Below are 15,831 nucleotides of genomic sequence, written 5' to 3'. Positions count from 1 at the left end.
ACAGGGTCTAGTTTCTGTCAAGAGGCCTGGCAGGGAGGCTCTCTGGCTCCTTGCTCCCCAGCCCCTCCAGCAACCTATTCCTACACACCCTCCCTCCCTCATCTGACCCTTTTCCTCCCACAAGAATCTCAGAAGCCACAGCCCTGCTTGGTCTCCTGTAGAAGTGCTGGTGGAAGGGTGGTGCTCACTGTCCCCTGGTGACTAAGGGCTGATTCAGAAGCCCAGGTGGAGTGTTGCCAGGGATGCGGGCAGCAGCCCATCCCCGGGCCCCTGAGGGCAGCTGGGCACACAGAGCAGAAAGTTACCCAAGTGTCCGGGAGAGCCTCAGCTCACGTGGGGCAAGCTCATTCTCAGAGGCAAATTCAGGTGAGAGGCGATGGGTGGAGGGCCCCTTGGTAAACAGTCCTCCCAGTTCTCCAGAGGATGCCCCAGGGCTGAGTCAGGCCAAGGGATTAAGGAAGGGCGTGTGGACTGAGATGAAAGGAAGCAGAGCCTCCTGGGGTTCATTCATAAACCCTCCAGGTCCCCCCAGCCCCCAGGCCAGATCCCACTCACTCATCTGAAGTAGTCTCTTCCATCACAAATAATTATTTTATTTTTTTAACAGAAATTGAGAAGCATTTTATTTTTTTCAGGGAAGAAGTGGTTATTTGAAATGCCTTGGGGCAGGGTAATGGGAAACCCTGTCCTGGGGATTAGGCTCCCGTCTGAAAGAGTGCAGGAAGCTGAGTAGGGGAATGTGGGAGCACTGCCCACCACACTGAGCTGCAACTTTCCTATTTCTGAAAGGGACACTGCTTTGCCTAGTTCTGAGCTTCAACTGGGATGATATTAGTGTAGTATTTGGGAAGTCCTACAGGAGACTCGGGTTCGATCCCTGGTTCAAGAAGATCCTCTGGAGAAGGAAATGGCAACCCACTCCAGTATTCTTGCCTGGAGAATTCCATGAACAGAGGAGCCTTGTAGGCTACATTCCATGGGGTCACAAAAGAGTCTCACATGTCCAAGCAACTAAGCGGGAGCACACACACATTTAAATGGAAATCCTGGTCATTCCAGTAGCCCCTCTCCCTTATCTACAAGGGTTACATGCTAGGACCCCCAGTTGATGCCCGAAACCCAGATAGGACCAAATTTGGGATATGTTATGCCTTTTCCCATACATACATACCTATGATAAAGTTTAATTTATAAATTAGGCACAGTAAGAGATGAACAATAACTAATAACAGAATAATGTCAGTGAAGTTGCTCAGTCGTGTCCGACTCTTTGAAATCCCACGCACTGTAGCCTACCAGGCTCCTCCATCCATGGAATTTTCCAGGCAAGAGTACTGGAGTGGGTTGCCATTTCCTTCTCCAAATAGAATAATAACTAATAATAAAACACAAATGAACAGCAATTCCTAATAATAAAAGAAAAAGCCTTGCCTGGTCTGGGCTCTAGTCAATTTCTCTTGCTTGGGGAAGGTTCAGTAGTAGACAGATGGGATAATTGGTGGTGCTGGCGGGGGTGGGAAAGGACCTGATGTTGATGGGGATGGAAGGAGGGGAGGGGCCTAATCACGACCCTAGGTTTCTGGCTGGTGGAACTGGGTGGCTGGGGGTGCAATTTATGGAGGTGGGGCCACACAGACCCAGGCTTGAGGAAGACAACCCAGCCTCCTGCGATGAACACCTTAGGCTCCAGGCACCCACTGGACCTGCAGGGAGGGAAAGGGGTCAGCTGGTTGCATGAATGAGACCCAGGGTACAGGGATATCTAGATAACTCTAGATAATGGGAATCAGAGAGATTGCTGATGGAGAGACTGCAGGAAGTAGAGAGGAAAGCGTCTAGCTCTGAGTCCCCAGGAGCAGGGGAGAGAGCTGGGGACACAATGTCTGGGAGGTGAAGGAGAGACACAGTGTCTCAGGGGCCTGCTGAGGATCATGTGTCCTTGATGGACTAGCCAGGTTTGCGGGAGGGAGGTCAGAGGGGTGTGGGCTGATGGCCCTGCCAGCTCATTTTTTGTTTTGTTTTCAAAGAAAGGAAGAAAAAAAAAGGAGTATCTGCTATTAACAATAAAAAGCCCCAGGTAACCTTTGGACAACCTGGGGAGTGGCCACTGGCTCTCATGATCAGGTCATTTGCTGGACTTTTATGTGGATTCAGAGCCAAGTCCTGAGGAGCTGTAGACAGCTGTAGACAGCCAGCCTCACCGCCCACCCCCACCCCCGTCCAGAATAGGGGTGGCATCAGGACCTTCTGGAATGGGTTCATGTGGACGGGGAGGGGCCTCTGGGGAGGTGTGGGTGGGAGAAGCAGGGCAGGGCACAGCCTGGAGAAGGCAGGGCTGAAGTGGGGGAAGGTGGGGAGGGTGGGGCTGGGGCGATGGGGCAGCCTGGTCTGGGCCTCAGGAAGTGGCTTCGGAACTAAGAGCTGGTTTGCTGCTGGGTGAGTCTCTGTTTACTCAGTGGCCCTGCTTCTTGGGCCAAAATTAACAGCAAAGGCCACAGTGAAATGGTGGTTTGTGGACCAATTTAGCCAAAAGAAACCGCTGGTCTCATGTGTCTATTTAGAACAGACGTCTTGTGCTCTCATCCAGGGCTGCATGGGGCCCACACGTGGACTTGGTTTGACCCTTGTATCAGGAGGAGAATTCGCTGCTGTTATTAACTGCGAGAGAGGTCCCCGTGTGAAAACCTTGACCTCTGGCTGCCCTGCCCTGCCCTGGGGATGTGGGCTGACAGACCTCCCGCACAGCTGCAAGAGGCTGTGAGTCCCCCCACACAGGAGAGATGGGGAAAGTGCTCTTGAAGAGGGGACAGCAGGACAGAGAAGAATGCCAGGACTCCCTTCTCTGCTGTGATGGGCACAGTGATGCCCGCTCAAACCTGGATGCATTTGGGGTGGGGGCCATGCGGAGACCATGGGCTCCCTCACTGTGGTTTTACAGATGAGGAAACAGGTAGTGGAGGGGTTAGGACTTTGGTAGGGGCTCTGGGAGGTGATGGTTGGATGGCATCACTGACTCCATGGACATGAGTTTGAGCAAACTCTGAGAGGTAGTGGTGGACAAAGAAGCCTCGCATGCTGCAGTTTATGGGGTCACAAAGAGTTTGACATGACTGAGTGACTAAACAACAACTGGGAAGTTAGGGGACATCGAGAAATAAGACACAGTGACATGGTGAAGCCACGAGCTTGGCCAGTCTCATGGCCAGGTGGCCAGCCTGACTCCCCTGCGTGGCTCTGTCCCTCATCACATATCTGTCTTCTCTGGCAGATTCAAAAATTTTTCTCCAAAGTGGGCAGATGCTTTTGAGGTCCTCCCTTTAAGGAGGATAGAGAACAGAACTATCTCTATTTTGAATAAAAAAAAGTTATAATAAGATTTTTCTGGCACTATCTAGCTGTGCAAGAAACAACCTTGAGGTGTAAATGTCGAGTTCCACATAGCAGCCATAGGTAGCTTATGGAGCATCTTAAATCTGGCTGGTCTGAGTTGGGATATGCTGTGAATTTATGTGTAAAACAACAAGTTATCATTTGCCATGTCTAACACTGGACCTTAGAAAGAAAAGTGGGGACTTGCCTGAAGGTCCAGTGATTAAGACTTCACCTTCCAATGAAGGGGTGTGGATCTGATCCCTGTTTGGGGAGCTAAGATCCTATGTGTTTTGCAGCACTGTCACCCCCACTACTCTCACCCCAAAAAAGAAAGAAAGAAAAGAAAAAGTGTTTGGGAGGATTTTTCCCAGGTGGCTCAGTGGTAAAGAATCTGTTTGCCAAGGCAGGAGATGCAGGAGAAGTGGGTTTGATTCCTGAGAAGATCCCCTAGAGAAGGGAATGGCAACCCACTTCAGTATTCTTGCCTAGAGAATCCCATGGACAGAGGAGCCTTGAAGGCTACAGTCCATGATGTCTGTGGACACAACTGAACTGTCGTTTCTACACAACAGTCAGACACAACTGAGCTACTAGGTACAAACCCATTCAAAAACAGACAAAAAGTATCTCACTAATACGCTTTTTATGTTGACCACATTTTGAAATGATCATATTGGGGATATATTGAGTTAAATATGTTTTTATATTTCACTAATTTTTTTTTTAACATGGCTCATTTTTGTTTGGATACAGCTACTCTACAATGTACAATGATGTCTGGGGACAGATCTCTCTGCATATTAATGCATCCCTGGTGACTGTCTTTTTAAAGGAGGTGTTTAAATGCTGAATGCCATTAATCTCTAGGTCAGGGACTGGGTCTCATCAGTCCTCTGGATGAGGGCTTCTATTTTCCCAGATCTAGAACTTTAACACACACACAGACGTGTACACATGCACACAAAATTTTAGGACATCTCTAAAACATTTTCAAACAAAGCAAGAGAGAATTTTCTAAGAATACCTAGTGCTCCAAGTCAAGAGGGCTGTAAGTTAATAGAAAGTCTGCTTTGTTTTCACTTAGTTCAGAATGAAGACCAACCTCTTAAATGCCTGCACATCTTTCTGTGCCTTGTACTTATCAACTTTGCAAAGCAAATAAATGAAGTTTCGAAGGAGCCAAACCCAACACAAGCCCTGACTTCTGCTGAAAAATAACTAATAAAACATAAACCATGACAGCAAATGTCCTCGGCACTGGTTGACATTTCCAGTTACATTTTCTGGGGCCTGAAATACACGGCAGGGAATGATCACTTTATGGGACAAATATCACTGCAAATGCCATGAATCAAAACTGCTGCTTGAGGGGCTTCCCTGGAGGTTCAGTGGTAAAGAATCCTCCTGCCAACGCAGGAGACGTGGATTCGATCCCTTATCCGGAAAGATCCCACATGCTGTGGAGCAATGAAACCTGTGCTCTAGAGCCTGGGAGCCACAATTACTGAAGTCTGTGTGCCCTAGAGTCCGTGCTCTGCAATGAGAGAAGCCTGAGCACCACAACTAGAGAGTAGCCCCTACTGGCCACAGCTAGAGTGATGCCCACACAGCAATGAAGCGCTATCACAGCCATAAATAGACAAATCAAATTATATATATACATATACATATATATATATATTTTTTAATGCTGCTCAATAGTTTGCAAAATGTAATTTGGTGAACATTCCCAAAGACAACCCTTTCCCAAAATCAGACCTGTATTACTAAGATCCTCTCCCAGAGAGGCCGATTGTCCCTGTAAATTCCTCCATAAATACTTACTTCAGAATCAGCAAATCTGTCTTGTCTTTTTTCTCCCAACCTCTCTTCCTTCTTTTATTCCCATCTCCTACCCCTGGTTCACTGAGAACAAATCCTGTGAATATTTTCAACCTTCCCCACATTCCCACTGTTTTTGCTAATATTTGCTAAAGTTTACAAATTTTCTGGTAACAAAAGGAAAATGTACTTGTTATCAAATATTGTTAAAGTAAAAGAAAAGGAAATGTACAAAGGAATAAATAAACATCACACAAACTAACTGCATTTAAAATAATGGCTAGCATTTCAACGTATTCCTTGGCTTTTTCCTATGAATAGATAAGGGGTGTGTGTGTGTGTGTGTGAGCGTGTGCACGCGTGTGTAATGAAAAATATGATTATCCTGCTTGATCGTTGTTCATTCTTCTGTGTCATTTAAAAAGTTAATACATTACAAAGACTTCCCTGGTGGTCCAGTGGTTAAGACTTCACTTTCCAGTGCTAGAGAGGAGAGTTTTATCCCTGGTCAGGGAACTAAAATCCTTGATGGCTCAAGGCCCCAAACCCAAAACATACAACAGAAGCAGTATTGTAACAAATTAAGTAAAGACTAAAAATGTTCCACATCAAAAAAAAAAAAAAGGCTACATTTCACCTTGTAGATAGACCACGATTATGTGTCCAGTCCTCTATTTCGGCGTTTGGATTGTCCCCTGTGTCTTACTGTAGTAAACAGCTCTCTATAAGTGTTGGCTTATATTTACATTAATTCGTCAGGATTATTTCCTTAGGACATATCCTTAGCTGTGCAGTTGTTGGTCTTGGGCATGTTTGCGTGCTAAGTTGTGTCCAACTCTTTGTGACTGCAGGGACTGTAGCCTGCCAGGCTCCTCTGTCCATGGGATTTCCCAGGCAAGAATACTGGAGTGAGCTGCCATGCCCTCTTCCAGGGGGCATGCCCTTCTCCAGGGATCAAACCCACGTCTCCTGGGTCTCCTGCACTGGCAGGTGAACTACCTCCTAGAAGCCAGCTCCCATTTCCCACCCCCTGCCCCCAGCAGTGAGAAGGAATCTCCATCTTCCTTCACAGCCAATCAATCTTTCCACCGAGGTTTTAGTTAACAGCTAAAATGTCAGCTGATAAAGGCTTACAGGGACACCCCGGCCAAGAGGAAGAGGCACAGATGCACATTCTGCAGGAAGCAGGGGACCAAGGTAAGATGCTAGGGAGCCCTGGAACTGGAGCTTCTCAGAGAACCCTGGCATCTGTGTTTCGACACTGGAGCCTGGTGGTGGCTGGTTCCATAGGTTTGTCCCTTCAGGGAACATGGATTCACTGGCCCTTCCCACATGACCTTGTCCAGCCAGGCTCCACAGGAGAGGAGCTGGAGGCCCCAGGAAGCTGAGTCCTACACCTCCAACACTTCCCCATGCCCGAGCTTACCTGTCATAGCGCACCTGCACTCCCCCACACCTGAGCTTACCTGCCCCAGCACGAGGCCAAGAGGGTGCAGCTGGCCTCTTTCCGCCTCCTCCTCTGGCCAGGCAGGAGGCTGGCCGAGGAGGGCCCACCCTTTAAGAGGAGGCGTCCCCATGAGGAGCATGTGAGCCCCCATACTGAGCCCTCATGATCCCCATGAGGCTTGTGACCTCGCTTCCAGGCCCAAAAAGGAAGCCGCAGCCCAGCCCACTAGGCTGTTCAATGTCGATGCTGCGAAAGCAACCTTGGGGTCTGGGGAGGTGGGAGGAGGGGAGTGAGAACTTTCCCTTTGAAGTGACCCTTCCCCCAGCAGCCCTCCGAGCTAAAAATGTCAGCACTGTTTGCATAATTGAGACAATTGGACATAACTGGCTCTTTCAGCAGGCTCTTGGCTTGCAGGCAGTGCCCTAATTACCCTAATCCTTTCACATCATCTGAGGCTGGGCCAGAGGTCGATGTGGGCGTGAGTCCCATGTGACTGTCAGCCTTGTCTGGTGCCCCTGAGCCCCAGGTCCCCACTCCAACCACAGCCAGAGCTACCTGTGTCCACAGTCACCCCACAACTACCCCGACGAGAGCTTCTGAGGTTTGCTGTAAGGATTAGTCCAGTGATCAAGGAGATCAAACAGGTCAGTCTTAAAGGAAATCAACCCTGAATATTCATTGGAAGGACTGATGCTGAAGCTCCAGTGCTTTGGCCACCTGATGGGAAGAGCTGACTCATTGGAAAAGACCCTGATGGGGGGAAAGATTGAGGGCAAAAGGAGAAGGGGGCAAGAGAGGATGAGATGGTTAAACAACATCACCGATTCAATGGACATGAATTGAGGAAAGAAGAAACCCGAGCCCTGAAATTCTCCCACCCATGGCCTTCCACGCAAGGAACGCCTCCCCAGCAGAGGAGGCTGCAAGTCTCCTCAGCCTGGGTTCCCTCTGTCATCACAGAGGAGCCAAGAGAGATGCAGGCAGACTGGACCCGAGGGGCATTAAGGGAGTTCCCATTTTACAGATGAGGAGACTGAGAATCATGTGAGTCAAGAGGCTGTTTGCCCAGACATTGCGAGAGGCAGGCAGGACCCTAACTGGTCCAGGCTGTCAGGTCCACCCTGTAGAGCTCCTGGGACGCAGGCCAAGCCTGGGACCAGCCCCCACTGCCAGCTTCAGGAGGATGTACCCACAAATGGGGAATGCCCAGAGGCTTGGGGAGCCTCTGAAGTTTGGAGGTGGATGCAGGATTGTGCAGGGGGCCTGGGGAGGGGAGGTCTATCCTTTGCTTTCAGCAGTTTGTCTCGGGTCTCTGACCACTAAAGGTTGACGGCTTTGTCCCAGCAGAGTGGGTGCCGGGGTCGGGTAAAGTGTGACACCTGCCAAGCTTTGCCCATGCACACAGTCTGGAGTGAGTTGGCAGTGCCCGCCCTGAAGCAGCTCTGGCCTGACAGCAGGGTTATGTGCCCTGTAGACCACATCCCTGATGGGCTCACAGCTTTTAGCAGGAGTCTTTCTGGGCAGAGGGGGGCTGCAGGTGGCTATAGGTCTGACTGCGTGGCTCGAGGCAGAATTATGGGTGCTAGGCACTTCTGGGGCATCAGGAATCAGACTGGAGCAACCAGGGAGGCCTCCTGCCTTCCCTGTGGCTGCTCTATGGCCAGCCTCACCATGGCTGAAGAACATGAAGCCTGGTGGTCAGTGCCAGGGACCAACCCCATCCCAGCCAGCCAGTAAGTGGCTCTCCAGTCAGTGGACACGACTGCCACTGGTCATTTAGGCCTTTCTCAGGGTCAGATAAGACGGAGAGATGGGATCCCCAGACTTCTGCAAGCCAATGCCCACCCTCCCTGGGGCCAGCATGCTGAGCCCAGACCCCTGGGACTGCCACGTGCAATACGGTGGCCCCAGCCCCATCTGCCTACTGACAACATGAAACATGGCCCGTTCAATTTGAGATAAATCTATGCATAAAATACATGAAATGGCCAAGACTGGTGATCTTTTTACTGATTGCATGTTGAAATTATATTTTGGATGTTTGCAGTTGAATAAAACATTATTTTTAATATATTGTTAATTTTTTAATATATTCTAATATTTTAATTTTCATATGATTAATCCTAGGAGGAAAATATGAGTAAGTTTTATGTACAGTTTGATTCCAGCTATAAAAATATACTTAGAGAAAAAAGGACCATAAAGGAACATGATATGCTAACAGGTTATGTTAATAAAAATATATGTGATTTTTATCACATATATTAATTTATATAATATACATAAAAGAAAATTCATCATGAGTTCATACTGATAATTTCCCATTCAGATTTAGAAACAGTGATTTTCTTTAAAGTCCTTGATTTTATATTTATGTCTCTTTTTCTTTATGCTCTCTTATCTTCAGGTCATTGACACAGTTTCTCTTTGGCTTTATCTTAGGTCAAGTTTCAGAGCAACAGTATTACTGTGACCTGTAAATTACCGAAAGCAGTTTAAAATGTTGTTTTATTTTTCTTTTTCGTCTGAGGTATATCCCAGGTGGCTCAGTGCTAAAAAACTCACCTGCCAATGTGGGAGACAGAAGAGACACCAGATCTATTCCGGGTCAGGAAGATCCCCTGGAGGACGGCCTGGCAACCCACTCCAGTATTTTGCCTAGAGAATCTCACGGACAGAGGAACCTGGCCAGCTACAGTCCATGGGGTCTCAAACAGTTGGACCCAACTGAAGAGACTTAGCACACACACACACACATTGCATCAGGGTTTTCACATCACTTAAAATGATTCTGCCTTGTGTGGCTACTCTGCAAAAATGATACATAGTTGGATTCACTTATGGAATTTTCCCCTGGGTTTTTAGAAATTGGCTTCTCAATTTAATTTTGTTTTATAATTACATAAAATAGGATTGGGGGCAGGAAGAGAAGGGGACCACAGAGGATGAGATGGCTGGATGGCATCACCGACTCGATGGACATGAGTCTGGGTGAACTCTGGGAGTTGGTGATGGACAAGGGAGGCCTGGTGTGCTGCGATTCATGGGGTTACAAAGAGTCAGACACGACTGAGCGACTGAACTGAACTGAAAATCATTACATTATTGCAAACTCAAAACTGCAAAGATGGTTTTTTCAGAAGTGTCTGGCTTCTATATCTATTTCCTCCTAAAGTTTGTTTACTGTAAAGTGTAAAGTAAACTTTAAAATATTTTGTTTCATCTTTCTCCTTTTGAGTATTATATATAATATTAATTCTGTGTCTATATAGACACATGTATTTTTTTCATGGAACTGGTAGAGGACTTTATACACTTTTTCCCATCTTGCTTTTTGTACTTATCTTCTCCACTTTGGGGAGGCATTATTAGCCATGTCTCATTTCTTTTTTGTAGCTGTGTATCCTGAATCCTTGAGTGAATGCATGAAAATTGATTCAATCAGACGGACACTTGGGTGAGTTTTGGTCTTTACAAATCACTGAGCAGCAAAAACCCTTGCTGTGTGTCCTTTTGTATTTTGCCAGTCATCTCTAGGCTAGTTTTCTAGAAGTGAGATTATTGGAATTAAGGGTAAATGCACATGTAATTTTGCTAACACTGCAGTTTCCCTCCATAGAGGTTGCTGCTGCTGCTGCTAAGTCGCTTCAGTCGTGTCCGACTCTGTGAAACCCCATAGACAGCAGCCCACCAGGCTCCACCGTCCCTGGGATTCCCCAGGCAAGAACACTGGAGTGGGTTGCCATTGCCTTCTCTGCCATAGAAGTTGCACCATCTTGCATTTCCACCAGTATTTTATGAGAATTGTTTCCCCGCAGCTTTGTCTATAAAATGTGTTATAAAACTTTTGGATTTTTTGTCCATCTTATTAAGAAATGGTGTCTTAATAAGTACAGTTTTAATTTCTTGCACAGCTCTTTTCCAGTTTTATTGTTTGCTTGTTTTTTAATCAGGATAATCCTGGCTTCACAGAATGACCTGGGAAATGTTTCACCTTCTATTTTCTGCAAGAGTTGGTGAAAGATTAGTATTAATTCTTCTTTACAAGTCTGATGGAATTTACAAGTGAAACCATCTGAGCCTGGGGTTTTCTTGGTGGGAAGTTTTAAAGTTAATAGTTCAAGCTCTTCGCTTTTCATAGATCTACTCAGACTTTTCTGTTTCTTCTTGAGGCAGTCTCAATAATTTGTATCTTTTCAGGAATTTGTTCATTACATCTGGGTTTTTATTTGTTGGCATGTAGTTGTTTATGGTTTTCCCTTAAAATTATCCTTTTTATTTCCAGAAGATCAGTGGTGGTATCCTGTCTTTCACTCTTGATTTTACTAACTTGAGTCTTCTTTCCCCCCCCCCCCCTTGGTTAGTTAACTAACTTATTAATGGTGTTTATCTTTCCAAGAAAACAGCTTTTGGTTTCATTGATTTCTTCTATTGTTCTCCTATTCTCTATTATATTTCTTTCTACTCTAGTCTTATTTCCTTCCTTCTGCTTGATTCAGGTTTAGTTTGCTCTGTTTTTTTTTTTTTTCCTAGTGTTCCAAGGCTGAAGATTAGATTATTGATGTGAGGTCTTTCGTTATTAATACAGGTGTCCAGGGAAAGATGAGAAAGCCCTGGGGAGTGCCAAGTGCTCGGGCCAGCACTGGCCATTTGTGAATCCTGACTTAGAAGCCTGTCCCAAAGGCCTTCTTCTGAAAGTCTCATTTGATGCAGGACTTGTACCTGCTTGACAGACTATGCTGTTCCTGGAAATGGCTTCAGGAGTGAGCATCCACTTTCCATATTTCTGAATTATTTATATACATTTTAAAACCAGGTAGTGTTGACTTATGACCTATGACCCCATTGGCAGAATCTTTGAAACAAAGCTGAAATGGTAGATTTATCAAAAAAATACATTTGCTTTGTGAATTAAAATTCACATGTCATCAAACAATGCCTGTACACATTAGGAAGGTCAGAATGTTCTTGAAGGCCTTTGATACTGAGATCAAGGATAGTCATAAAAATAAATGGAAAACTTGATCAGGCAGAGACTGACAGGTCCATCAAAACCTTTGATCACCATAAACTCTGACTCATGGCTCTGGAAATCCTCCACCGACTGACAGAAGAACAAGGAAGGTTTTTCTACTTTGGGGAAAGAAGATCCTCAAACATATAGGACACAGGCCTGGGAACCTCACCCCTCTCCATCTGAAAAGCAGAGGGTCTTTCTGGTGAATCTCAGGGGCCACATAGACCAAAATGCATAGGTCATTCTCCAAAGGTTGCTTCTCCAATCAATAGTTGAATATTGGCAGCAGCCTTTTCGCATCCCCTCCTCCTCTCCACATGGCTCTAGACTGGTGAAGACAGAGCTCTGGTCATTCTTCAGTGGAGGACACAGGCCAAGAGAGTCCAAGTGGACAACAGCTTCCTATCTAATCCTAGGCGCTTTCTCTTCATTTTTCCTTTTTCTCTTCTCTTTGTTTATTTTGGCTTCTCAATGGGTTATGTTGCAATCCTGGCAGATGATATCCTGGAATCACAAGCACATGGGCAAAAAAAAAAAAAACAACATTGACTGCATTTTAGTTTCCAGAATAATCTCTGCAGTAAAAAGAAAGCTGGTGATTTTGTGGTGGAAATGACCAGCTGCCTCAGCTTTGTAGGAGCCTCACACTGGTGTGGTTGTTGCTGTTGTTTAGTTGCTAAGTCCTGTCCAACTCTTTTCATCCCCGTGGACTGCAGCATGCCAGGCTTACCTGTCCTTCACTGTCTCCTGGAGTTTGCTCAAATTCATGTCCATTGAGTTGATGATGTTATCAATCCATCTCATCCTCAACCGCCCCCTTCTCCTTTTGCCTTCAATATTTTCCAGTGAGTCAGCTCTTCACATCAAGTGGCCAAAGTATTGGAGCTTCAACTACAGCATCAGTCCTTCCAATGACTATTCAGGGTTGATTTCCTTTAGGATTAACTAGTTTGATCTCCTTGCAGTCCAAAGGGCCCTCAAGAGTCTTCTCCAGCACCACAATTTGAAAGCATCAATTCTTTTTTTTTAATTTTAATTGGAGACTAATTACTTTACAATGTTGTGGTGGTTTTTGCCATACATTGACATGAATCAGCCATGGGTGTACATGTGTTCCCCATCCTGAACCCCCCTCCCACCTCCCTACCCTTCCCATCCCTCTGGGTCATCCCAGTGCACTGGCCCTGAGCACCCTGTCTCATGCATCGAACCTGGAATGACGATCTATTTCACTTATGATAATATACGTGTTTCAGTGTTATTCTCTCAAATCATCCCACCCTTGCCCTCTCCCACAGAGTCCAAAAGTCTGTTCTTTACATCTGTGTCTCTTTTGTTATCTCGAATATACAGGGTCATTGTTACCATCTTTCTAAATTCCATATATATGCGTTAGTACACTGTATTGGTGTTTTTCTTTCTGACTTACTTCACTCTGTATAATAGGCTCCAGTTTCATCCACCTCATTAGAACTGATTCAAATGCATTCTTTTTAATAGCTGAGTAATATTCCATTGTGTATATGTACCACAGCTGTCTTATCCATTCATTTGCCGATAGACATCTAGGTTGCTTCCATGTCCTGGCTATTATACACAGTAATGCGATGAACATTGGAGGACATGTGTCTCTTTCACCTCTGGTTTCTTCAGTGTGTATGCCCAGCAGTGGGATTGCTGGGTCGTATGGCAGTTCTACTTCCAGTTTTTTAAGGAATCTCCACACTGTTCTCCATAGTGGCTGTACTAGTTTATATTCCCACCAACAGCGTAAGAGGGTTCCCTTTTCTCAGCACACTTGCGAAAGCATCAATTCTTTGCACTCAGTCTTCTTTATGGACCAATTCTCACATCTGTACGTGATCTAAGGGAGATCAATCCTGGGTGTTCATTGGAAGGACTGATGCTAAAGCTGAAACTCCAAAACTCTGGCCACCTCATGCGACGAGTTGACTCACTGGAAAAGAGTCTGATGCTGGGAAGGATTGGGGGCGGGAGGAGAAGGGGACGACAGAGAATGAGATGGCTGGATGGCATCACCGACTCGATGGACATGAGTTTGAGTGAACTCCGGGAGTTGGTGATGGACAGGGAGGCCTGGCGTACTGCGATTCATGGGGTCACAAAGAGTCAGACACGACTGAGCGACTGAACTGAACTGAACTGGAAAAACCACAGCTTTGACTATATGGACCTTTGTTGGCAGTGATGTCTCTGCTTTTTAATATGCTATCTAGGTTTGCCATAGGTTTCCTTCCAAGGAGCAAGTACCTTCTAATTTCATGGCTGCAGTCACCATCCATTAATTCCAGGAACTGGAGTGGCCAGTCTGGGCACAGGAGAGTATGTGCCTTGTTCTTCTGGGGGCTGGCCTGCTCATGGCTGGAGCTTCTGGGAGACCCCAGGAGAGAACATTTTTCTGAGCTAGTTCTTCTTCTCATCAAATTCCTGACATCTAGTTAATCTGCAAACCAATCAACCACATGTAAGAAGACCCACTGCATCTCGGTGATGGAATCACCACATGTCTAATTCCACGATGTCATCTTCTGCTCTCTGGTGGGACTGAGGAGGGCCCTTCGTAAAAATTCTGAGCGCTGGTGGTTAATGCTTCCTCAACCTTCACTCTGGAACTGTGGCACATCTCCCAAAATATGGGTCCAATTATGTGGAAGTCAATGTGACCTTGTCTTCCTTTGAGATGTCTGTGTTTCAGAGGAGACGTTTGGGCAGGAACCATGCAAGAAGTTGTTTTGCCTCCGTCTGACTTTGTTTATAGCAGCTGACTGCAATAGCACAGACTCGCTGGGAGATAAAAGGAGGAACTTCAGCCTCAGGAAGCCAGCTGTGCCTTCTCACTGCTGGGCCCTGAAAGATGCATTAGAACACAGACACATTCTATATACGGGGCTTCCCCTGGCCACCTGGCACCTCGGTTGTTTCTACCTCACACCTCGTTGGAAAGGGAGTGCTCATAATGGTCTTCATCAGCCTATCTCCTACCAGCCTCATCTCTTTGAGCAATGCTTCACAGCTACTAAAATTTGGGTTTCACCCAATTTGGTTGTAATAATCAATGAAGAAAAAAAAATGCACCAAAATAAGGCACATTCTGTAAATCTCAGTAAGGCTTCAAACAAAACATTCTGGGAATCAAGCACTCATTGTCGCTTGAATCATGTTTCCATTAACAGTGACTCTTTGATTTTTAATCGTCTGATGAAAATCTCCCAAAAAGTATCTGAAAAACAGGCCCAGGCAGGACGCTCTGGAAGAAGGTGGCCAGCATGACAGCACAGAGCTTATGGTCTGTAAGGTTTGGTTCAAGAAACAGCAAGAAAGATTCTGGCATTTTACTTTTTAAAACATTTTAAAGTAGACTTTAATTTTAAAAACAGTTTTAGATTTCTAGAAAAATTGAGAAGACAGTATACCCTGGACACGACTAAAGCGACTTAGCAGCAGCAGCAGCATAGCCTGGATGGGAGGAAGTCTGGGGGAGAATGGATACATGTATATGTACCGCTGAGTCCCTTCACTGTTCACTGGAAGCTATCACAACATTGTTAATTGGCTATACCCCGATACAAAATGTTTTTGGTGTTAAAGAAAATAAAACATAAAATAAATAAAAATTAAAAGAGAAAAGACAGTATAGATAGTTTCCATCTCCCCTATACTCTTTAATAATATTAGCATATTTTTATGGTCCATTTATACTAGAATATAAATGTATATATGTTGTATACACTGTTGTTGTTTTTTGTTTAATTGCCAAGTCCTGTCTGGCTCTGTGTGACCCCTTGGACTGTATCCCGCCAGGCTCCTCAGTCCGTGAGATTTCCCAGGCAAGCATACTGGAGTGGGTTGCCGTTTCTTTCTCCCAATATTTTATTCTGGTAGCATATATACGACTTAATGACTGACCAACAACAGCATATACTAAGGTGCGTGTGTGTGCACAGTCACTCGGTCATGTCCAACTCTTTGTGATCCCGTGGACTGCAGCCCGCCATGTTCCTCTGTCCATGAGACTTTCCAGGCAAAAATACTGGAGTGGGTTGCCATTTCCTTCTCCAAGGGTTCTTCCCAACCCAGTGATCAAAGCTGTGTCTCCTGCACTGGCAGGTGGATTCTTTAAAACTGTGCCAACTGGGGAAGCCCCATATACTGT

The 15,831-nt window shown here is 45.8% G+C and overlaps 1 long non-coding RNA gene across 1 annotated transcript; it reads left to right on the top strand.

Annotated features, from left to right (window-relative positions):
- The first annotated feature begins 6,999 nt into the window (after nucleotides 1-6,999).
- On the top strand, nucleotides 7,000-15,304 carry LOC129550375 (uncharacterized). The gene is made up of 3 exons (XR_008684818.2): nucleotides 7,000-7,284; nucleotides 9,171-10,097; nucleotides 10,260-15,304. It is a non-coding gene; the product is annotated as an uncharacterized LOC129550375 (long non-coding RNA).
- The last annotated feature ends 527 nt before the right edge of the window (nucleotides 15,305-15,831 follow it).

This window comes from Moschus berezovskii, chromosome 21 (assembly GCF_049115385.1).
Source record: "Moschus berezovskii isolate FMDL1 chromosome 21, NW_MosBer_1.0, whole genome shotgun sequence".
Classification (NCBI taxonomy): Eukaryota; Metazoa; Chordata; class Mammalia; order Artiodactyla; family Moschidae; genus Moschus; species Moschus berezovskii.
The sequence above is the reverse complement of the archived record's forward strand: the minus strand, read 5'-3'. Positions and strand labels throughout refer to the sequence as shown.